This window comes from Catharus ustulatus, chromosome 6, assembly GCF_009819885.2.
Source record: "Catharus ustulatus isolate bCatUst1 chromosome 6, bCatUst1.pri.v2, whole genome shotgun sequence".
NCBI lineage: Eukaryota > Metazoa > Chordata > Aves > Passeriformes > Turdidae > Catharus > Catharus ustulatus.
Window position 1 is genome coordinate 9669662 of NC_046226.1, and position 25853 is coordinate 9695514.

Here is a 25853-nt window from a genome sequence, read left to right on the forward strand (position 1 = left end):
CACACACAGACACATCCACATACATGGTGAATGGAATGAGTCCAAAATGTTTTTCTCAACTCTGGTAGTAATATTTTTTTTTTCCAAACTAGCTTGGAAGGAAAACTTTGAAAGCTTTCCAAAGCAAATGTTCCTGGGGCAAGAGGGATGAGTGTAAAGAATACTAGAGCTTAGTTCTGCAAGAACTTCTAACATGGAAACCTGAGGCAAACATCCATTTCTCCTTTTCTTTCCCTCCTGCAACAAATCTGTATTGTACACACCAGTGCATCCTTCTGTCAGACATCCTCATTGCTGCCAGGTCACTGGGGATGTGGCAGCTTCTCCCAGGGAAGTGGAAATGTCTGGTCTTACATTGTTGACATGAATCTCCCACAGTGAGTTGGGGGAAGAGACCCATTTTCCTTAACTCATGTGGTTCAGAGGAACAGCTGGGACAGGCAAAAGAAGCATCTCCCCCTGGGTATATGTGAGTGAAAACTGCTGGGAAAACCAGAGAAATGTTCCTATCTTGGAGTCATTAGGATAAGAACATAAAAGTGGAAAGATGAAGAAGGTGAAATCTTTGGCCCCTGTTTTGTTCTTTTGTTGGGCTTTGTAGTGGCTAAACCAAAGAGCTTCTGATTTTCAGAATTGTACAATGGTAGCCCTCTCAGATGAGAAAACATCATTAAAGTGGGAATGGCTGCATGATAGAAAAGGGGTCAAAAGATAACAAATCCTTCAGTTTTGATTTGCTAAAGAGAAGGTAATCACCAGTGTGGGATTTGATGAAGGCAGGTTGGCTAGCCCTACCTTTGCTCTGGAAATTGTGCAGCTTTCCAGCAGAGGAATTACAGCTGGGCTTGGTGAGGGGAACATGCAACAGAGAGTTCAGGGGAGACCCTACTGCCAATTCAGAGCAGTGAATTCTGAGCAAGTCTGAGTTCTGTGTGACTCCCTAATCACCACCCAGGGCACAAATAGAGCCATTTTCTGAGTTTATATGGCTCTGGCGCCAGGATGATGCCACGTTGACACATGTAAAATATTCAACAGATGGAGTCTCTCAGTGCTTTTGCAATACAAACCACCATAAGACTATTAATGAGGCACTATCTTTTAAATTAATCTCTGCAGCACAAAGTTGGCGGTGATGGGCTATTAATACATCTCAGATAACCATATTTATTATCTGAGTATCTTCTGGGCAAATCAAACTCATGCAAAGTTTTTAGATGATTTCATCATCCCCTTGCCCCTTTTTCTTCTTCAACACTTTAACACTTCTTGGCATATATGTTGCTTTTCTTGCAAAAATTTTGTTGCTGTCAATTTTTTAAATTGCTTTTTCAATTGGATTTGAAAGATGCAAGTCTGATGGAGGAAGAAAACCTCATTTGACTAGATACAGCTGTGACTAGGTACTAATAATCCCCAAAGACACTTAGATGACTCTTAAATTCATAGATAGGATTTTGATGATGTTTACTTTTTAATTTATAGATTCATAATGCTCTTGACACAATGAATAAATGCAACAATACTTGTGGAAGATGATGTCCTGTTGGAAGCTCTGGCCATCAGCAAGGCTGGCTTAATCTATGATTGATTCCTTTCCTCTGTAAGCAACCCTGGGATTTCCAGATTCACCAAGTTGTCATCTTCTCTTTAAGCATACAATAAATTTGTAACATACCATAGGCTGACTTTATTAGATTAATTAAAGAAACCTATTAATTTCCAAGTAAATGAAAAATATTTTTAATCATTGCCTGTGAACCACTTAGCACATTAACTTGTCCCTCTGAAATCATTTACTTAAGTGTGCCCTCAGTTTGCTTAATCCATAACTGGTCAATAGCATATTAATATTACAGTCTCATTTCGGATCTAAGCATGTCTGAGCCTATTAAACTGTCACCCTGGATTTACTTGCAGGGAAAAATTATCTGTATTCAGAGATAGAGGGAGAAAAGTATTAAAGTGAATCGAGCACTAATGAAATTAATCATAATCATCGTAAGTACTTTCAACTGCTGTCACCCAGTGGGAGATGCTGCTGCAGGAAAATTCTTACAGCTCTATTGTTTTTATGGCTGGGCTCTGAGCTCTCTCAGCTTTTGTTTGTTCCAAAGAGACTGATAACACTCTGATGATCATTTAGAATTTTATTTTTTTTTTTAACTAAGAATCAGCCTTAGAGACAACCTTGAAATACAAGCCACTTCATGGAAATCTTGTTCTAGCAAACTAGTTTAATGTAGGTCAGACTTACCATAGTTAGTGTTACAATTCATTCAAACTGATGAGAATGAGACTCCATCTCTTGCTGTTTGCTTTTTCTGCACTGCTTGTGAATCTGATGTCTATAATTTACAGGTCCAAGACAATAGGAAAGAGCAAATCAGGAGAAAAATTATCTATGTCCCTGCAGTGCAAGATGCATAGATACGTAGATAGATGTAGATATTTAGCTATACAGAGCCAGATCCTGAGTTGTGTAAATCAAAATGGGTACATGGTGCATTAAAGCCGATAAAAGAATGCAATTTTATATCAGTGGTGTAAGATCATCCCTTGCAGCATCCCTGTTACTTCATGCAAATATTTTATAATCCTTTAATAATACTTGAATTCAAAAATGTCTTTTTTTCCCTTGCAATTGCTGTAGTGACAAGACACTAATCTGTATCTTGTTAAATACTCTGAAATTTTTGAAGGGCTCCCCCACCTATCTTCTTTGAATTCTTCAGTTGTCTACAAACTCCAGTGTTGCATGGATTAAACCTCTGATGAAGAGGAACATGACAATGGGAAAGACGAAAAATAGCAGCAGATCAAAAGAAGTTATCTCTGAAAACAAATTCAGTGCTATCCACAACTAAGTAACATTTGACATTTAAAAAATATTTGATCAGTGTTTTGGCTTACAGAACTGCTTTAGGGGCACTGTGATGTGTAAATTAAATTCAAATGAAGGTTAAATATAGTTCTCTGAGAAAGACTGCACAGTTTAAATTACCTAATTATTTGGACAAAATCTGTTCTCCTGTAATTAAATGTATACAAAAGAATGTGTCTTTTTACTGAGTACATTTGGAGAGATGTTTATCAGCAAATGGCAACTTCCTCTTGAAGATCGTAAAGATACTGTCATCACTCAGGGCTGTGTAGGGAGGAAAGTTAGTTCATGCATTTGTCAGAGCTCAGCTGAGGACAAATGAAGTGAGACAGAGCATTCCTGTATTTTGCTGTATGCAGCCTCCAAGTCCTCATCCTGCAAAGCCTTTTAATACAAGCCTTGCTTTAACTTTTTTGTCTAGAGTTCATGCCTGTGCAGGAAGGGATACAGCCAGCCAATGTACCCAGGCAGTGCTCTGGCCATGAAAAGAGCTGATAATTCATCAAATCCATGTCTGCTGTGATGCCCAGGACTGGATTTCTGCCTTGCATCCATCCTCTAACTCTGCAAGTGTTCCCAGGCTTTGGAAGAATGACTGCTGGAGTGAGTTACAGCCCATGTGAGTAAAGGGGTGAGAGTCTGGATCACTGAGGTTTGTTTAGTCTATTTTTAAATGTGTTGAGTGAGGGGATTTTACCATCTTTCTGTGGGAGACTCCTCCTGAGCCTAGCAGATGTCAACAGCAGGATATCTTTTGCATGACACTGGGTATGAACTTTCTCTTCACCTTGTCCATCCCCCTTTCCCTTTTTTTTTTTTTTTTTTTTTTAATTTGTGTACACCCATCAATATTTACACTCTGTAATATTTGTGTTTCTTTCTCCAAAGCCATTGCTCAGTCTCACAAACTCTAGCTCTTCAATTCTATTTTTGCTGTCAGTCCATCTGCCTCCTTTCTGCTTTGGGAGGTCACTCTTCTCATCCTTTTCTTCCTCTCCCCAGTTTGCCAGTTCTGTTCAAATCTGTTGTGTGTGGCTGACAGACAGAAATGTCAGCCTTGCTTGGGGCTCAGAGCTCTGTGCCATCAATTTAATACTGCAGTACAGGTACAATACACTTGGATTGTTCAATTACTGCTCATGAACCAAAATCCCCCTCTCCAAAGGGCTGGAAATTAAGTCTGCACAGTATGCCTAAGCCTCACAATGCCATTCCCTACAGTAAAGATGTGATATGGAATAGAGCCCTGGAAAAGAAAATAATAAGCAAGCTCATATTGCTTAAAATTCTGATTTTTTCAATATGTACCTGGAATTATGCAAATTTTCTGTGGTTTTCCAGGCTGGAAGAGCATCACTCTGCATCTGGTCCCCAGTTGTAATATCTGTCATAATTATATTAGGGAAGAAATTGCATGCTCATTAGAAAAAGCACACTGGTGCACAAAACTTTTGTCTGGGGGCCCAGAGTGTCTGAACTGCATGTGGGAGGAATGTTTGGATTTCACATGTGATAAGGAGAGGTTTTTCAAAGTGAGTGGGAAATTAAAGGCAGTTCAAGAAACTTTCCTACAAGTCATTGTACAATCCACTCTTTTCATTCATATTCATTCTACAGAACTTAAAGCATGAGCTTACTTAAAGAAAGAGGAGAAGGAGGGGAAAAAAAGGATTTATTGCTAATAGTCATAAAAGGAAACCATAAATCTACCAGGGCCCTGTAGCGAGCCTAATAGTGAGTAAGAACAAATGCAATCAATATGAATGTATTCATTTATTCTCTCTCAGCCACAATCAATATGCATGGTATCTCAATGTTGAATAGGAAGGCACAGCTTTTGCCCCAGTGAGTTTAAAATAATTCAACAAAACTCCTGCTGAGTTTTGATTGAATAATAAGTTTGGCTTTAGCTAGAGAAAAATGTGCAGATAGGCAATATGCTGGCAAGGAGCAAAACTGGGAGCCAGCATTTCTAGGAAAGGGATGGGTTCAGGAAGGCGTGGGGAGAACAGAGAGGTAAGGGAGCAATAAAGGCAGAAGTGCTTCAGTTATTTCTGTGGGTAGTGAGAAAGGTCCCTTTTGAAGAACAGAAGGGAAGCTGCCCCCAGCCTTGGTGCAGCATATTCCCATTATTCATTTACCATGTCACTCTTAATTGCCTCCACAGCTCCTGTCCCACAGCTACACGTGCCCAGAGGGCACAGAGCAGCACCACCTGAGCTGCCAAAGCAGAGAAGGAGGAGACACAGACCCCATGGAATCTGCAAGTGGATGGCTCCCAGCCTCTCACCCCAGGCAAATATCTCTCTACAGAGGGGGCACGGACGTGGCAGAGGAGCCTCCACTTTGCTAAAGCTGCTGAGCAAGCAGCCTGTTGCATTCTCCACTGACTTTAATAGCCCTAAAGCATTGCAGAAAACAGCATGGGGATTTCTTTTTAATGACAGAAACAAAGGTTGGGCTGTTTGTGTAAAGCCTGCAGTGTAATCGAGTACACAGGGTGTCATGTAAGAACAAAGAGGCCACCCTGAGCAGAGAGAAGCATTCATACTCACCGAACAAAGCCTCTGCACTGCCATTTCTGGACATTGAGCCTATGTGGGCACAATTAAAAATCCAAATACATAGAACTGTTTCACATGCTCTTGAATTTACCTGCTAGAGCAGTGGCTGTGCTCTTTAATCACCCAAACAGCCTGGAAAGAGTTCAAAGAGAAGGTATGTGTCTAGCTTCCACTGAAATTCAGGGGTGCTGGCCATTTAGCTACTCTCTCTGCTGAAGGCCCACCCACAAGCATGCCAGAAAATGCTTCTCCATGGCCTCTCTCTTTTCCTGGGAGAACCTGAACAATGCCTCTTGATGAGCTCTCCAGAACTAATTACCATACACTGCTTACCTCTTCGCTTTCCAGGCTGGTGATATTATAGTTATTATGATGTGTCCTGTCACACCTTCAGTTTGTTAGACTCCTAATGAGAAGACCTAATTCCTTCCCTGACAGTTTGGAAGGCTTGGCCAGTGGTGCTGTGTAAATTAAGAAGATGGTTATTACTATGATCATGATTATGTTTCATTAGTAATAACAATGAACTCTGGTCAGGTCTGGCAATACATGCAGGAAATGAGAGAAAATACCTACTTAAAAAGAAGGTTAAAGGAACTGGTGCTTTTCATCAAATTAGAGGAAAGATTTGCATGTGAAACAGAACATGATGAGCTTGGCAAAAAAATCTCTACTATGACTAACTCCAATTTAAATATTATTTAATTTTGCTATGCATTTCAGCCCAAGGAACACTGTCTTCCTGCAAGCATGCAGGCAAGGTCATGAATTCCTCACGGAAATACTTGGAGGAAGGGAAGGGTGAGCACATAAATTGGGTGATTCATGTTTCAATGAGAACTCCACTCCCCTGAGTGAGGAAGGTTCCTGTGCCAGAGAAGCCAATGATTAAGGAAGCAAGTAAAAGACCAGGCAAGTTAAGGATGCTCTTTTCCTACTGCAATCTCCCAGCTTTTGGCAGTCAGGAGGTTTTTGGCTCCCTGAAGGGGCACAGATGGCCCCTGAGCACAACAGTGCTGATGAGCCCATGAAAGGATCTGTCTCACCTTTCTGACTGCCCAGTCACCTTTCTGTGCTGTACCACTGCAAATGCATTTCAGACAGCAGACTAAGGGGGAAAGGGTGGTGCAAGTCCCCTGCCAGGCACAGTTGGGTCATGTTTAACTGGTGATAATGATTCTGGTCTCTCCTCACAAGTGGTGTGCAGGCACAGCTATTTAAAACATGACATAAAAAATACTTTCAAACAGCAATTTGCTCACAGCAGCTTGCTTTCAAAGCAAGAGATGATGCTTTTCTTCAAGGAGTGATTCCTTGCAGCTCATGGACCAAGACTTAAGCCAGAAAAACCAGTTTATGCCGCAGGAAACCCCTTTGCAGCTTCAAGGGGCTGTCTGGAAAGCCCTTTCCAAACAGCAAGCTATGGAAATCAATGCTTATCAAAGATCAATAAAGACATTATCCTATTCCTTCAAATTTCCAGCTCATCAACAAGATGTGTCAGAGAAGTGCTGCTGTGTCCCACTTAAACATGGATGGAGAAACCCAGCACAACAACAAACACGCCAAAACAACCATGGATTGTGTCTGTTTATTGTTTTCTGTTCTGAAATTCAATCAAAACTCTCATTGTGATTTATTTTTCCAGAGAAAACCAGGAAACTCATTCTCTTCCTTCAGAAGATACAAACTGCTGCATCTCAACATAAACCTAAAAAAACCCACATATGACGTCCTGTACTGAAAGGCAATTTTTGCAAAAATTTGCAATAGCTGATACATCTCCAACATTCTTGTTTGCTCACAGTCTGTTCATAGGATACCTCAGGTATCTGAAAAGAGAAATAGCTCTGCTTCATGTCATCTGCAAAGCCTTGGAGGAAAATCAGGGGAAGTGGAGGAATAGGAAGATAAAATTTACAAGGTGTAGCAAGAACAGCATAGGAATTTTTTTAATTATTCAGGTAAATAAAAACATAAAAGAAACACTGGATATAGTTTCTTATTTTTACAACGGGCTATAGCTTTAACCTTAGCAATTCAGAGCTTGTACAATGGCATCTGCACAAACAGCTGTAGTTCCCTCGTGTAAAACACACTGGATACAGCAGTGAATTTGCTTGAACTTGCTTTCAGAGTCAGCATGGTCTGACAAAGGAATGGTTAATGATTTCTGCTAAATAATAGAAAGCTTCAGACACACAGCAGTGCAGGATGCTCCTTACTCTCCCTTTGTCCAGGCACACACCTTAAACCTTGCATAATCTAGAATGGAATTTGGGAGATAGAGTGGTTTGGGGACTGTAAGGGAGATAGAGTGATTTGGGGACTGTAAGGGAGTGCCAGTGAAGAGAAATCTTCATTTACTTTGCCTAACCATGGAGTAGACTGCATGGATTCCTTTTTATTTACAGTAATTTCACGAATACAAGCCGCACCAATTTGACCAAAAATTTGGTGGAAACCCGGAAGTGCGGCTAATATTCCGGGGCGGCTAATCTATTAACAAAATTCTAAAAGCTGCCAACACGGAAGTGAGAGCCCGCGGCAGCCCCAAGCCAAGCTGGAGCCCGGCCGGCCCCGGCAGAGGTGGGAAAGCCTGGCAGAGGCGGGGCCAGCAGTGTGGGGGCGGGCGGCTGAGCCTGAGCCAGCAGGGCGGGGCAGGGAGGGCGGCAGAGCCTGAGCCAGCATGGCGGGGGAGCCCGGGAGAACTGGGGCTAGCAGTGCAGGGGAGCATGGCAGAAGCAGGAAGGCCGGCGGGTGGGGCTGCCTGGCAGCGGGGGAAGCCCAGCATAATCGGGGCCAGCAGCGTGGGGGAGCCCGGCGGTGCGGGGGCCTGCAGTGCCGGCCAGGGCGAGGAAACACGGCGGCGGTGCAGACGGGAGGGGGCGGCCGGCGAGCCTGGTGGCGGCGGCGGCAGCCCTGCCGGCGGGGCGAGCGAAAGCGGCGCTCGCGAAGCGCCGCCGCCGCTCGCGGAAGCGCCGCCGCCACGAGCGAAGCGCCGCCGCCGCTCGCGGAAGCGCCGCCGCCGCGAGCGAAGCGCCGGCGCCGCGGGGCGGGCGCGGCGCTCGCGAGGCGCGGCGCTCGCGAGGCGCGGCGCAGGGCGAGCGAAAGCGGCAGCGGGGCGGGCGGCGAGCCCGGCGGCGGCAGCCCTGCCAGCCGGGCGAGCGAACGCGGCAGCGGGGCGGTGCTGACGGGAGAGGGGGGCCAGCGAGCCCGGCGGTGGCGGCAGCACCAGCCGGCCAGCCCCGCCGAGCCGTGGCGCTGAGCTGGGCCACCCGGCCCCGTCGGCAACCATGAGCGGGCCGAGCCTTCCTGGCCCCGCCCCGAGCCAGTAAAGCCCGCTATGCCGCGATCCTGTTACTAATTGGCCAATTTGTGAAAGCTGCGCACGGATTCTCGCGACGAACGAAAGTGCGGCTAATATTCGGGGTGCGGCTTATCTATTGACAAAGACAGCAACATTGTCGAGGCACCGGGCGTGCGGCTTATAATCCGTGCGGCTTGTATTCGTGAAACTACTGTACATCTACTTTTCTCCAAGTTTTCGTGTTCAAAAAGCCTAATATGCCCTATACCAAAAGATTGCATGCAATTGGCTTGATGCACATCAACTTGAAAATCTGGGAGGCATCACAGTGTACTGAATTTAATAGTTTGTATATAAGGTAGCACCTAATAAAAGTCCCCAAAACACAGTAAAGTTGTAAGTAAAGTTGTACATTATAGAATTTCTGTGTTGTTTGTAATTTTTTTTGGTTTTGTTTCTTCATTTTTTTCTTTTCGTTTTTTTTTGCTTGGAGATATGGGTTTTTTTGGGGGGGGTTGTTGTTTTCTGGTTTTGGGGTTTTGTTGTTGTTGTTGTTGTTGTTTTTGGCAGGGGGGGTTTAAGTGCAGAGAAAAGGTAGAACATTTCTGTACTTGATTAAGACCTGTTAGTGGAGATTTATTGCCAAGAGTTGCACTGTGTATTTGGTATTAACCTCTTAGATCACAGCAAGCAGCTTTTGAAGTTGGCTGGGGTCTGGAGGAAAGTTCTTGATCAGGGGACACACCACGCCTGCCTCCTTCCGAGGGGGCACTGGGGAGGTCACCCCATTGTGCCTGCCACACCATGCACTAAATATTAACTGGAGATGGTTTCTGAATGCAAAGAGCTCTCACAAGCCTTACTGTATGTATCTTGTCAGATAACTAAAGAAAAGCAGGGTTAGAAAGAACAGCTCTGCCAGACAAAATCTCATCTGTTCCATTCCTAGCTGCATTGCAAAGAAAATGAAGTGATTTAAGGGCTTTATCTGATTTATCTCAGTTTTCCCTCCCCTTCTGGTTCACAGTAGCCCTGTTCCTGAAACCATGCTGCCAGGTCTCCCACCAGAGGCAATTGTTTTTTCTCAGTGCTTTCCCAGTGGCAGGGCAGGGTGGTGCCACCTCTTCCAGGGGGGGACAGCACAGCAGCTCCTCCAGTCCCACCTGCCAGGTGAGAGGAGACTTGGACACTCTTCCCCACAGGGCAAAACCTGGCTGCTGCAGCTGGACCTGAAAGAGAAAATGAGGCTTCTGGGGTTTCTATTTCCCTGATCTAATTTCCCTATTAAAACAAAAAGAGAAAGAAAAAAAGAGGTTGGAATCAGACCATGGACTTCATACCAGAGCACAGTCTATCCAAATAGACCTGCAGCTTTATTTCTACCATTATTAGGTTAAGGGCAAACTGACAAAATTCACATTTTACTCCAGTTTCAGTAATGAATGTGCAGGAAAATGGGGTTTAATTGACAATTCATCTAATTATATTACTTTAAACGCTGGAAGAAACTATCTATAAGGATCTAGAAGATAAGGACGACATGAGTAACAGCCAGTGTGGATTTATCAAGAACAAGTTGTGTCACAGCAATGCAATTTCCTTTCCCCACAGGATAATAGCCCTTGCAGATGTGGAAGAAGCAGTAGATGTGATATATCTTGAGCACAGGGAGTTTTCTGACACTGTCTCATCTAACATTCTGATAAATAAGAGAAAAAAATGGGGAAACCTACTAGAAAGGGAGTGCAAAACAGATTAGAAAACCATTTTGAAGACAATAATTATTCATGGTTCACTGTCAAAGGCTGCATCAAGTGGGTTCCACAGAGGTCTCTCTTGGCCTGGTACCATTCATTGCAAGTGAACCAGAAGGGGTTGTGGTTATCAAATTGCATATTGTCTGCTCCAGGAAAGGACTAGTGTTACAGAACTGGAAAAATGGGATGCAAATCAAGCAAAACAACCATTATATTGTATAAATACCCAGCAGTAGAAGTTAGGAATAATTGGTTTGGTACTCCTAAATTCTAGGTAGGAATCTGTGAGTTATATCCAGTCAGAAGATAAACATGAAAACAAAGTAACATTTTTTTCCTTTACATGTGGTTTTCCCTTTCAACATGTGTAAGCCCTCAGGTCATTTTATCCAGCTAGGTTTTGGCCACCTAACTTTAAGGAACATGTAAGCTAATGAGGTCCAAATATAAGCAACAGAAACAAGGAAAAATCTGGGCATCTGGCAGAAAGAGCTGGGCCTGCATAGTCTAGATAGAAAAAGATTAATGCAAAACACAGCAATGGTTTTTATAAGTGATCTTTGTAAAGAGTCTCTTCCCTGTGACCACAGTGAAGAGGACAAGAAACAAATGGTTAATAATTTAGGAAGAGAGTTTCATTTTAGACATTCAGGAAAAAAATCCAGTGTTACAATGGAATAGGTTCCTTGAGGATGTTGTGGAGTCTCCACTGAGAGAACATCCACGTACAACTTGATGTTGATCTAGAGTAGGGAATGGACTAGATGACCTCTAGAGATTTCCTTTCAATCCACTTCTGTATAATCACATGAATTCTATGAAGGCTGCAGTCTAGTAAAGTTTAATAAATTAAACTGTAAGGAAGGAAAAAAATCTCCTAAACCCTGAACTAGGTCTGAAAACACTTATATATAGTAATAGGCCATAAATTTACTTTCACTCCCTAAGGAGATTTTATTGCCACAAAGACTAACATACCAGAAGCCTCTTCTAATAGTAAGTAACTACAAGACACTGGCAGGTTCTATGATTCATATTCTGGAAGAAGGGGTTTCTGTTCATAGAAAAAAATTGGTTGCATCAGAAGTACAGGTTAGGTCAATCTTCTGAGCTCTACCTGTCTCCAGAATGTTTCTAAATCCTCATATGTCTTAAAAAGGAAAAACCTAACTCCAGACTAGTCTTGAAGGTCACTTTGAGTTATTTTTCTCCTATTCCTGTGTGCACTGCTTCTCAGAATAACATTTAAATACCTTAGGACAAGAATGAAGGCAGAGATGATGCAGAAAAGTTATGTGTGACCTCATCAGCTATTCAGAGAGCAACACAACCTGTACCCATTTCTGTGTCAGACATCCACATTTTATGTAAAGCAGAAAGTACTTTATCTATAAGTTGATGGAAGGGACCCTGAGAGATTTCTTTTCTATACCATGAGTACAACAGAGAGAAAGAAAAACTTTCTAATTAAAATCTTCCTAAGAAAGAGTGGTTTCAAGGAAAAGAATAATTATTGCTGTAAAATGTCATACCAGTAAAGCAATCCAAGTTATCAATTAGGGTTTTAATTTTCTTTTTGCATCACCAAGCAGATTCCATAACACATTTTCATGTGAATGCCTAGGTTTTGTTCTTTTTCACTTGGGTTCACTGCGGTGTTTTAGGGGAATGAGTCCTCCTGCTCATCTTGATGAGCAAAATCTGGTGGAGGGAAATAAATGCCACCAAGTATTTTCTGTCTGGAGTGAAACTAAGCAATTCACTCGATGAATTTTTGCTTAAGAGAAAATAAGGTCTGAATGAACAGCCTTTATCAAAGCCTGTACCCCAGCAGTTCATGGGGTTCACACAAGCCACGTTTGTTCAGAGTAGTCCCAAGGGGATAATTCAAGCCCTGTTTTACTACCACAGGGTGTTCAGCGGTATCAAATAATGAATCCAAATATTTCCCTTCTGAACTCAGCCCAAAGCACTTTAAAAGTTTTCTAATATAAAATAATATACCATGAAGTGGAAATCTTTCTGATATTTTGTCATTTTAAGATGTGGTAATATATTTTCTCTGGGAAAATATAACTCTGCACTCATTGTGTGCTTTTTTGTTTTCTGTTTAATCTGTGATGCATATCTGAATGGAATTTTTGCCTGTAATTCTATAAAATTTACTCTCAACCACTGCTTATGCTCTGCTGATCACAACTCTGGTTTAAGGATTGGCTCTTATTTTTCAATCTTCTCTTCACTGCCCTTTTGCTCTATTAGAATGAGGAGTAAAAGGGAAAAATTTTGCACATTTAACACTTTGTTTCCCGTGGACTGTGGGATCTTGTTATCTTCCATGGGCAAACAGGAAATCATACTGCTGGAATGACAGATTTAGTAAATCTAATGGCTAGAGAGAAGTGCATGGATTGATATTTTTGCCCTTCAAAGTTCTTTAGAGTTATCTGCTATGTTTCACATGTAACAGTTATGGCCAAAAAAAGAACAAGGACAAGGGATAAAGGTTTTAAACTAAAAGAAGACAGGTTTGGATTATATATTAGGTAGAATTTCTTTACTGTGATGGTGATGAAACAGTGGAACAGGTTGCTCAGAGAAGTTGTGGATGCTCCATCTCTGGAAGAATTCAAGACAGTTTGGATGGGGCCCTGAGCAGTCTGGTTTGGTGGAAGGTGTCCCTGCCCATGGCAGGGGTGTTAGGATTTGGTGATCTTTAAGGTGCCTTCCAACCCAAGCCATTCTATGATTCTAGGAAGAAGGAGGCTTGATCCTCAGCCAGTGTACTTTTATAGAACTGTGAAATCCTGAGTTATGGTTTACAAACCTTTATGTCAGGCCACACTTGATCATGGCTCTAGAGCATAATTTTTGGCCATTGCACTCCACCAGCCAAAGGTTCTAATGGGTGTTTAAAAATTAGACTGATTGAAGGATCCTCATATCATTTAATTCAACTTCTTTAGGAAATCACTTGTTTTCAGCCCAAATAATGTCTGAATTAATTTCCAAAAGTGATTTTAGAGCAAAAAGTAAGACAATTGCATCAAGGCTGAACTGGGCTCTGCCTCTACAGATATTTAGCATCTTCCCAGGTGCAGAAGTATACTATTACATCAGCTGCTAAGAAGATGTTGTTTGTTGTCCAAGTTTACAGTCAGTTGGAGCTACCCCTATTGGGATATTTTAAAAGCTCAGAAATCATAGGGAAAGTCCATGTTTCATCCATGCCTGAATAAGGTAGAGGTGGAGAAGTGATGCTTAAAGGATGTCACAGAAGAAGTGGCTGGACTTGTAGCTCCTCTGTATCTGACAACAGAGACTCTACACAGGCTGCAGTCCTTGCAAGGTGAAGGAAAGAAAGTGCACGAGGTAAAAATTGATGAGGAAATCAAGAACTTTCCAAGAGTCAGAAAGAGCTCTAAGCAGGACATTCAGTGGTCTGAGCTAATGCCTGAGAGCTGCTCTCTACATGGGACAAGAGCAAACCAGATGTCTGAAGTACCCTGCCAGAAGCAAACTAAGAATGTCTGGAGTCCCTCTGCCTTTGAAGTTAACATGACTTTAAACATGAATACATAAAACAGAGCACAGCTATTTGTAGGAAATCAAAACTAAATTAAACAGGATGAGCTTCCATGAAATAGCAAGAAAACAAAGAAAACAAAGCAAACAAACAGGACTGTAAGGAAAGCACAATCAGTATTTGTAATACGGTCATTAACCATGCTTTGTGCTTCTGAATGCCCTTTATTAGCTGGCCTTAGAGTCTGCAAACATTAAGGATTTGTCTACAGAGAGGCTGTGGTAGTAGATGATTTATTTATTCTGCTGTCACTTTTGTCTCTGCTTATCCTTCTGCAGTGTCAAGTCAATTTGCACTCTTTGTGGACGTAGTGTGCTGTGATGTGTGTGTACAGATGTGGAATCCAGCCAGGACTGTTCCAGAGCAGCCCACTGATCAGCAAACGTGCTCTGTCTGCACAGCTCACACCAAGAACCCCCACACCCAGCAAGGACAAATCCAGGTATGCATCAGCACCAGCTCCTGCTCCACACAGGTGTCCACCAGGACCATTCCTCACACATCCACTGAGCTGCTTGGGGAACCAGGGAAGATCTGCCTGAAACCCTGCCAGTGGAAGCTACAACATTCTGTATGTCTTTGGGTCTTTTGAAAACTCTGTGCTTGGTGCCTGACATTGTGGCTTTGATACAGGTGGGTTACACACCTGAGGGCTGTCCTAGCTTTTACTTCCCATTTTTAAAGAAAGATATTATTTAATAACACCTGAGCATTTGGTGTTACCACAAGGATTATTTGTACACAACAGTGATCTCGAAAATAAAATTTTCTAAGTGCTACCTAAAAAAATCCCTCTTCCTTTGTGTTCTCCTTTTTCTTTCTCCTTTAGTGATGAGTTTAGTGTCTGAGAGAAGTGCTTGGAAGTCCTGTTTTATTAAAACACAGATGGAAGAAATTAAGTGTTGCTGTAGTGGTACAGTCAATACCAACATGCTGTAAAAGTCTTGTCACTTTGCATTACACACCCTGAGGAGACACAGGTTGAGAGATCTGTGTCTAAATGGTTTCATGGTGGTAAGAGGGTCACACATGAAAGCAGCCCCCTTCCCTGCTAGGTGGCATGTTCTCCCAGGAGATAATCAGGATTTTCTTCCTGAAACTGCTCGTGGATCTCTGTGCTTTAACAGCCCCTCACACACAGGAAAGGCCAGGGACACATTCTTTAGATGTGATTGCTGCAAGAGCACAGAAAAAAATGTGGGGACTAGGAGAACTGGTGCATGGGAACCAGTACTTTGATGTTTCCATTCTGCTACTACCTTTATATTTGTGCTTTCTCTCCGAAACTGATGGATTCATTATGCTGCAACACCTGCTTTAGGCATTCTGCAGCAGCCACGGCAGAAAATATACATATATTACATTGTCACTGAACTGAGCTGCACTTACTGCCTCCTTCCCACACAGGGGAAGATGACAGACCTGTTTTCCCCAGCACGTTTCTTACACAGAGATGGTGCTTTGTTAATAAGCCAAGCCCAGCATTGTAACAACTGCAAGGTGAAGGGTTGAAGCAGTAATATGCCTTAAGGTCATGTGGCACACGGTCATATTTTAATTACCACTGCCTGAGGCTATCTCCACAGGTATGTTTCCTTCCTGCATAAAACATGAACCGGGGAGTGATTTCAAAACACACTGTCAAATAGTCTGTGACTCCAACAGGATGTACACCATATCAGACTTTAATCCAAGGGCAAATTTTATTTCAGTGTTTTATCTGGAAGGCTCAGAGAGGCGAGAGAAAGAAACACTTTTCTATTGGTAAACTAATAATGTATAGTAACACAAGATGTATCATACGTAATAGAGATCTTTCATTTCCTTAATAAATACCCAAGCACAGCAAGCTCTCAACACCAATATCCTTTCAATAAAAGGTAACCTTATATGGTCACTACATGATACATGATTTATAAGATGTCATGTTAAAGTAAACTCAAACTCACCAAACACACTAAGGAAAGGAAATGGTTGTCTGGCTCCATATGGTGTTTTCATGTTTCTATTAAAACCAGACTATTCAAACACTGTGGATACCAGCACAGATTTTAGCTCTAAAGGAAGGATAAAGAGAGTCTTATCCATACCATCTGTATCAATAGCATAAAAATTGCTGGCAACACATGAATGTGGTTAAAACACTTAGGGTCATCTTACTGTTGGGGATTAAAAGACATTGCTCCCACAGAATGGTTTGCTCAAAGAGCTATCATGAAAGTGAATAACTGAAACCCTTTGCTAGCCAAATATCATGGAAAAAATAAGAGGGGTAGTTGAGCTGGAAAGACCATTTATTTTGGTACAACCTCCTTTAAAGTAGAATGTAGCATTGCAAAAGTTGAAACCTAATCTTCACCATAATACTTGACACTTAAATCCAAGCTCCAGATTTTTGTTAAGTCATGCTATTCTGAGTGAAGATCTTACACTGCCTCTGCAAACATCTTCAATTTACAAATTTATCCTGCACCTTAAATTAATAAAAAGTTCCTCATTTATTATGAACGACCATGAAAAGAAATCTAGGACACTGAAATAATTTTTCACCAGCTGTTCCCCCATTTTCCCTCCCAGGTGGATTCCAGAGAGCACACTGCCACAACAGGCTATTCCAAGGATTCCCAAGCTCAGCTCCTCAGGCTCCACCCAGACACTAGCAAAAGAAACCTGATGTAAACAGAGGGTACCTGAATTATGATTTTCCTTCCCTACAGAGGGCAACCCTTCACCACTTCAGTGAGCAAGGGGCTACCACATATCTCAGTTCAGGCCCAGGAACACTCAGCATCCCCTCAGCATAATGAAATCAAAGAGAGGAACAGATTTCAGTGCATGTCACAGCAGGTCAGTGCAATCGCTCAGTAGTGTGCTGCACAAGCTCACCTAGCTGCTTTTTAAGTTATTTTTAAATCCTCTGCCAGACCATGCTGTGTAAAGCCCAGCTGATATGAGAAGCTGCAATAAACCCAGTGATGTAGACCTCACAGATTTTGTAGGGGGGGGAATATCCTCCACATTTTCAAGATGCTCTTTTCACTCCACCTCACCTACTTAACTACCTTAATGCTTTGAAGCATTTCACTCTGCTTGGATATTAATGTATTTACCACGTACTTTTGACTCGACAAGAGTTTTGGTTCATTCACTTCTATGGTCATTAGCCTTATGCATCTACCACTACTTCTCCTTTATTAACACAAGTGCCTTCAAGAATTTGTGCTAATGAGAATGGCAAAGACACAGAAAACACTCTTCATTCTTTGAACCTCACTCACATGATATTACAAGGCTAATAGTGTCAATACTCCACTTCAATTTGTATTACAACCTCTAGAGCTAGTAGCACTTAATGACTTAAACACCTTCCTTCCCTCTTCTCTCCCTCTGTTCAAAACTATACACACAGCAGCTTTACAAGTTGCATAAGTGAGACAACAAAATTTTCTACTTGCTGCTGACATGGGCCCCTTTATCATTTGTTCATGACTGAAACTGAGTGCAATGTGAGCTCCAGTTGCATCTGTGCTCACCCACTCAGGATTTAAGTTACACTAATACATTTCAGCACAAATTAACATGTTCATCTGAACTTCAGGCCAATTTCATTGTAGTGGCACAGAAGTAAAGTGACTGCAGGATCTGCCAACTGTCTCAAACAGGGCAACAGCATGCACAAGCATTTCAAAGACTTTTAAAGAAGAGTATTCTTCCTTAGCTTATTATCTTGCTATTTACTATGTTGGAACCAAGATTAAAATGCTTTAGTGTTTACTGAAGCAGCATATATGGGATCTAACAGCATGTTATTTTGTGCACACTGTTTAACATTCTTTATTGCTCCAACTCATAAGGTTTATTTGAAATCAGTGGAGGAATTCATCCCATCCACCATTTACTCAGCCATTATCAGCTACTGCAAAAGTGCCGTGTGGAGAATGAACACCAGTTATTTATGAGCTTTTGCAAGCATGCAAACTCCTGATAGAAAATTACATTTTTAAGATCCATTATTATTTATGGCATCTGTCTGTCACTGTATGCAGTTGTGTTCTGTATGGAGGTTGCTCCAGAGGCAAGGTTGCTCCTGGAAGGAACAGTAGCTACCTGCTTTCACTTGATTTTCAAGTTGGTTTATGGTTGATTCCAGCCTCCCTTTCCCTCTCTCACCCCCCACCCAAGCAAAAGTCCTTCTTCTTTTGCTGGTAGCTACAGTGAGTGTGGAGCTGATGGAGAATGAAACTCAAACCTGAGTCAAGTCGATGGGAAGTTTTCCTTTCAGAGGGGAAGACTGATGATGGAATAGTTTTCCCAAACGCCAAGAAATTTCCAACATGGAACCTCCATAAAATGGTAGGCAGACATTGGCCAGGAATCATTTAGAGGGACTCCCATTCAGTGGGTCATGAGCCACTTCACGTGGGAATGTTTGTCTCAAATTGAGTCACAGACCAATGCTCACCTACAGGCAATTCCTGACTGTCAGCTGAGTGAAGGAAACTCCTCTAAATTCTCCACATAATACAGGAGAGTGCTGTATGTTTTTCCAATATTTCCACTTATTCCGTGTGTTTTGTTTACATTTGGTGCATTAACACAACTTACCTTCTCCTCCTCCACCTTTATGAAATTTTTCCTGGTCTTGCTACTCATGTAGACATAGGGGTGCATGTAATAGCTAGTGGTTGCTTCATTTGAGCAATTGCATTGGAAATATTTAGTGCAGCTTCATGTTTCATCTTCCCAGAACCTTGGTGACACTTTGTCTGGAATACATGGTTTGCATCACGTCTCTGTGTGAGTATTCCCAGGTTTGATTATCTGAGCTCTCACAGGAAATAAATGCCAAGAGCTATGTACCTTTGCTAACTAGCATTCTTATGCTGGTTTTGCATACTCAAGCAGCACCTTTCATCCTTATAATATATTTAAAATGTCTTTTAGACAAAGCCCAATCTGATGAGGCTGATGCTGCAGCAGCAGGGAGCATGCATGGTACATTGGGCTTTAGAATAATGGTTTAGATCTCTCTACAGCATGTAGCACACATAAGCTTTGAAGCATAAAAATCATAAATGATTAACCTACTTGATTTCACATAAATGATAGAAATATGCTTTCCATGGTTTATTTTATTGTCTCAAAACAAGGCATTGTGTGATCATGTGATGGCATCTTTTTATGGTCTTTAGCAATTCTAGTCCATTTTGTTTTAACTGTCCATTTTTCACTGTATTAATTGCTAATTATTACATATTTGTATACATGACACTTCAATTATCATCATGTGATCATAACTGTTTGGATTGAATATTGTCTCATCTCCATGAGCTGTTTCCAATACAAGCTAGGCAGCCTTAAAGAAATTGCACCAAATATTTTTCTTTCTTATTTTTATTAAAAAGATTTTTCAAATAAGAAAGAATCTTGCTAAAACATCCAGCTTGTAAGAAAACATGAAGAATCTGTAAGGAAAGCAAATCCAGCATTTGTTAACTTTTTAATAAGCAGCATTTCAGCTCAAAATGTCAGGGAAGATCTGATACTTTGAAAAACAAAAAGTTATTGCACATCAATATAGACATTTCTAATATCATTTAAGACCAAACAACATTTCCCAAGAACTTCTCTGAGATCTAAGGCTATCTTAAAAAACAAAACAAAACAAAACAAAACCTAAAAAAAACAAAACAAAAAAAAAGTGTACATTTTTTTATATTTACCTATTTACCTATCATAAAATAATGTTCATTACCTCACTTACCTTCCAGGTGAGAAAAGCAGGTGGAACTTGCTTAGAGAGAGCAGAGACAACCAGGAGACTCTGGAGACAACCCAAAAACGTATCTCCAATATCTCCAGTGTCACTTACACATGAGCCCATCCAGAGAAATTATGGCAGTGCCACCCACTAAACACACTCAGTCATGCATTGATGTACCTGAGTCTCATCTGGAGGCATGATCTAAAATATGCATCTCTCCTGCAAACTAAGAGGCAAAGATAAATTCCCTCACTTTGTTTGAAATGCTGTTTTCTTGACCTCTGGGATATAGAAAGATTTATATAAATAGAATTTCTCTTTCTGCTTGCTTCCCTGTCCTGGAGAAATATGTATAAATAAGAGATCAAAGATCCTGTACAAACATTTACTATAAAGCTGACAGGCTGCAAAAGCAGAGCTTCTTCCTCTGTGTCTCAGAGAACAATGACTCAGTAAACCCCTGGGACTTTCAGAGCTGCTTCCTCCACTAGACCTTACCCTTCCAGGGAGGCCCTTTTTAATTTCATTTCCATTCAGTGGTGCTTTGAAAATGTAAATAAGTCAGAATGATTAGGTGGTAAATGGTTTGTATTAGATGCAGTGAGACATTTTTGCAGCCTGTTTGGAATTATTTGGTGCTGTCTCTGCCCTTATCTTCTTGTCCTTCTGGAGGCTGCTGAACTCCCAAGTAGCAGCAAAGACAGAAGACTTGCAAACTTCAGCTCAAAAGCCCCCAAAAACATTTGTTTGTTTGTTTGTTGTTCAGTTAAGATCCTGATGTTAAGATAACATGGCATTTCCTCCTTTATCCTTATTTTGTTTTGTTTGAACATCTCATCAGTTACCTCCCATCATCCCAGCCCGCTCTGCAGATTCCACTGAGCAAATAAGGTCCAGCAGGAAGATATTGATGGCTTTATCAGTATGAAATACTCACAATGCATCACCTGCATGCTTAGGAGTGTAATGCTGACAATAAATATGATAATAGTTGTCACACATCAGTGAGAGAAATGTTGTGCTTCCAAAGCACTGAATAAATTGCATTTTCCTTTATTTATTCAGTGCAATAGATGGCACAAAGATGGTAGAACCAACCAACCATTTTGACATGTTTACAAGGCTTTTAAATCATGAAATGGATTATTGCAGTGCTGAAAGTATTTGGCAAATGCATTTTATGCACAGCACATTCTGCTTGAGGAGGCAGGTTTTAATTTACATTTGTTAGAAACGCCCCTGACAAGGAAGGATTGTATGTCAGACACCTTCAGTAACAAACACAGTAACCTGCATTGTTGCATCTGATCTGCTTCACATACAACCACACAACAGAGAGGAGGCCTGAGAGTCAGAAGAAATGTGCAGATGCCCATGAATCACCTTACTGGCTGTTAGCTGTTTTAAACTCAATCCACAATAAAGTCCAAGCATGACCAAGCTGTTTCTTTTGAGTGAGTTCACAAATACACCCAATGGTGAGTTTAGATCCATAGATCTCAACCAGTGAGCCTTCTTTAGTGGTCCTTCCCCAGTTCTAAAATCTGGGTTTAATAAAACAAATCTATACCCATTTGAGCCTAATGTCACAAAGTGCTAGATATTTCCTGCAACAAGTTCCAGACTTATTTCATTTCCCACTCAGTCTCAGGTATAAACAGTAAGAATAAAATCAGGCATTTATGACTTAATGACTGAGAAATGATAACAAAGTCCTGGTGGACCAGGCCCATCTTAGAGCATTTTATCTCACCAAACTTGAACTGTCTGAAAGTGAAGTTTTACTAAGAAGATCATCCATGCTCCTTGCAAAGAAAGGAAAGAGGTTTGTGCAGGAGGGGAATCAATGCTCTGATGAGCAGACATCAAAGAAAAGTTTTCCTTCAACCATTTATTTTATCCCTTCCACTGCTGGATCCAGTAAACCAGAGCTTCAGCAGCTGTAAGCCAAACCAATTTTAGCTGATTTAAAGCAGCTGATGGTCTGGTCAAAACTTCTAAATCAGCATTTTGACTTCAATTAACCCTGACTTCCCCAAATACGGTGTTCAAACATGGCAGCAGTAAACATAAATGTGAATTGTTTAAGGAATTGAGAAGCAAAAAACAAACCTGGTAAGAAATAAAGAGTGCATTGTAAGTTGTTTGAAGCCTTGGTTTTCATTTAGATTATAGTTACAGGCTAAATAACCATGGCATTCTGCCAACAGAAGAGCTGTGGCTTTACAAAAATATGTTTGTTTTATATATAACAAAAAACTCAAAAATTTCAGAGCACCTTGTAATGGGGGAAAATAATAAGATCAAAATGCAGTGGAATAAAGAACTGAAATACTATAAAACTCATTAAAAAATGAACCAAGAAAAATAGAATACTAGAGATATGCCAAAAAAAAATAGAAAAAATAGTTCTTTGTTCCCTTACACCAGAAGCTAATAACATGCACATATTTAATGTCCTCTAAGTTTAGGCATGGTACTGTTCCCATTGAATTAAGCATGTATACATTATTAACGTACATCAAACTACATTAAAGTAACATGAATGGTTTGATTTAAAATCCACAGATGCCTGGCAGTAATGTATCCTCACATCAAGAAAAGAAGTGATCAGAAACCTTGCCACAAGTTTCTAGTTCCACTGAGTAGCATTACATCCTTCACATGATTTCAGGGCACAGTAAAATGAATTTATCCTCTAAATATCTGTGGGATTTTGTGTATTTGCTAGGCCTTGGGCTTCAGGGAAAGGAGGAACAGCACCATGAGAAGTACTTGGAGCAATCTTGGAAACCACAGGCCATTGACAGGACAGAGAAACAGCCCTGAGCAGTGCCAGTGACTGCTGAAGGTCTTTCTTCCCCCAACTCTTTATGCAGCAGAGCAGAGCACGTTTAGAAATCCAGTGCTTCATGCAGTCTGTGTGCTCTGCTGCCTGTGCACAGTAGGCCCTTATGTTAAATGGTCTCAAGAGAGCATTATTTGTGTGTATTGTGTACCCACTATTTGTGTCTGCATTGTGCATCCATTATTTGTGTCTGCATTGTGCATCCATTATTTGTGTGTGCATTGTGTACTCACTATTTGTGTGTGCATTGTGTACTCACTATTTGTGTGTGCATTGTGCATCCACTATTTGTGTCTGCATTGTGTACTCACTATTTGTGTCTGCATTGTGTATCCATTATTTGTGTGTGCATTGTGCATCCATTATTTGTGTGTGCATTGTGTATCCATTATTTGTGTGTGCATTGTGTATCCATTATTTGTGTCTGCACTGTGTATCCATTCAAGTTTGAGCTTTACTGGTCTCCATGAAGGCACATGGAGCAATTTTCTTCTCCCCCCACATTAGCACTACTTCCTGCTCCTCTTCACAGCAGAGGAGGCTGCCCACTTCATGGCTGTACCCTGTCCAAGAGCTATTTCAAAAATCATTCTGAGGTAGCCTTTTGGTGCTGTGGAGCACAGATACCTGTACCCACACTGTTCCTGGACCTCTCCTCACCATTTTCTTTTTGCATTTGGTACAAGTCAGACACTGTTTAGTGCTGCCCTACTTGCCAGGCTGCAGACTGTGGGTCATTATCTTTCTTCAGCCCATTAAGGACTAATCACAAACAAAATCTTTCTTCCATTACAAGAAAAAATTAACAGCAGTAAATTTACAGGAGGGCTTTTTTTCATCTCTAACGCAGTGTGCAACAAATCTCCAGAGGTTCAAGAAACACATAGAAATGTCATAAATAACAGAATTACTTCAATCTGATTTCTATAAGAATGGAGGCTTATTTAATTATGTTGTCTGTATGTGTGTGTATGAATTTGTCTTTTCCTCACATTGAACCTATCAGACTCAAAATCTGAGCAAATTTGCCTAAGGGGTAGAGATTTCAAGAACTTCCTTCCACAGGTATGATGAGAAAAAGTAGACAGATAAAGAAATATCCCTTTCATGTATTCACTGAAAAAATTACAGAAATAATAGTTGAATTCTTACTGAACTGTAGAGAATATGGAAATGAAAACAGCTTTTGGTATTTTCCTACAACAAAGGACTTTTCTCTAGGTGATCATCTGAAAAACAGCAGAGAATTCATCATAAAGCTGCAGGAAACCATGCTTTATCACTTCTTCTCAAGAAACTGCTTATTGTCTACTCAGAGAAATGGCAGAAATAAAGGATTCCAGCAAAATAATACATTCCTTATACTAATTTAGAATATTGCACAAGGGAATTATTTTGCAAGTTTCCATCTACTGAAACAATAGCACAGTTGGAAAATACAAAAGCCACAAGCTGCTATTCACAAACTGCTCTTTAGCTTCAGTGTTGGCTTGCAGTATCCAGATGTAAAGCTTACCACAGCTCCCCTTGGTGCAAACTAGCACAGCTTCAAGAAAATTAGTATAACTCCACTTGATTGTATTAAGCAAGGCCTTTAGTTTGAAATATTTTGTAAGAAATCCATGGAACAGTATGAGCAGAGGATCCCCGACCTGCTGGAGCTCAGTATTAATGATTTCTTTTGATCTAAAATTATGATTAAAAACTAAAAACACCCACCTTAAAAATGAAAACAGGAAGAACAAAAAAAATGAAAAAAAAAAAAACACATAAGAGAAAACCACATTGCTGCAAAAGTAGAAATTATTTTTCATTCTGCTTCTCCTAGTATCTCCCTATTAGGACAAAGGTGAGGGTTGTCCTAAACCTTAGTTTCTCCTCAACAGCTTATTGCAGCAACTGAGAATGAACTCCTTATATGCATTATATTCAAGTTTTGATTCAACACAGATGCCTGGTTATCCATTGTTTTTAAATCTTCTTCCCCTTTAGACACATTTTCTTTCCCTTGCCTTCTATGTTATACCTTGAAGAATTAATTCCTTTTTATGAGGATCATTAAACATTCCCTTCAGCTGATGAGAGGGCAGCAGCCACCTGAGGGAATGTGTGTCTGTGTGCTTCCTCAGGAAGGAAATTTGGGAAAATGTCTTGAGGTTCCTTTTTGCTTCACATTTCTATCATTTCCACTGTCTTTCATTCTTGGTGCTGATTTCATTTATTTGGCCATAGATTACATGATCTCAAATTCAGCAACACTCTTCAGGATATGTCCACCCTGTCTAGAAAAGTAGTCATGAATGAACTGGAATGACTTCTTGAGCATATCAATAAAGGCTTTTGTCTGAGTTCTGTCTTTTCCTCCTGTTCCTGCAGAGTGTCTCTCATACCAGTATCAGTTTGTCTGTCAGATCTTCTGGATGGTCTTGTTCCCAGTCATTCTCCAGCTTCTCCTATTCCTTCCTTCCTTCCTTCCTTCCTTCCTTCCTTCCTTCCTTCCTTCCTTCCTTCCTTCCTTCCTTCCTTCCTTCCTTCCTTCCTTCCTTCCTTCCTTCCTTCCTTCCTTCCTTCCTTCCTTCCTTCCTTCCTTCCTTCCTTCCTTCCTGGAATCCTTCCTTCCTGGAATCCTTCCTTCCTGGAATCCTTCCTTCCTTCCTTCCTTCCTTCCTTCCTTCCTTCCTTCCTTGTTCACATTGTTTATTGATCCCCTGAACTGCTCCAGCTGTGTCCTCACTGTCCAGATCCAGCTGATCCTGGACTCAGAGCCTACAGGTCAGGGCTTCATGCAGCTCCAGCTGTTACACCTCTACCAAGCTGTCCTTCCAGCTGTGTCCCTCTTCCAGTGCTCCTAACAACAGCTTTGGTCATTGGTGCCCACGAGGAAAAGGGAACTTCAGCCCAAATGTAAGCTAACAGCAGGAAGGCCAGGAAAGGGGCAGTAAAAGGCTTAGGACCAAAAAACTGGAAGGATGCAGCTGCACAGACCTCACTCAGTCTACAGTAATGGCTGGAAACAGCTCAGATGCACATAAGGACCAAATGACAATTTAACAACTTGAAGATCTCTCACTGAGACATGTAATATCAAGAAGACAGGTAGGTTCTTTTGAAGAAGATCTTGAAAGATCTTTTCTGGTTTG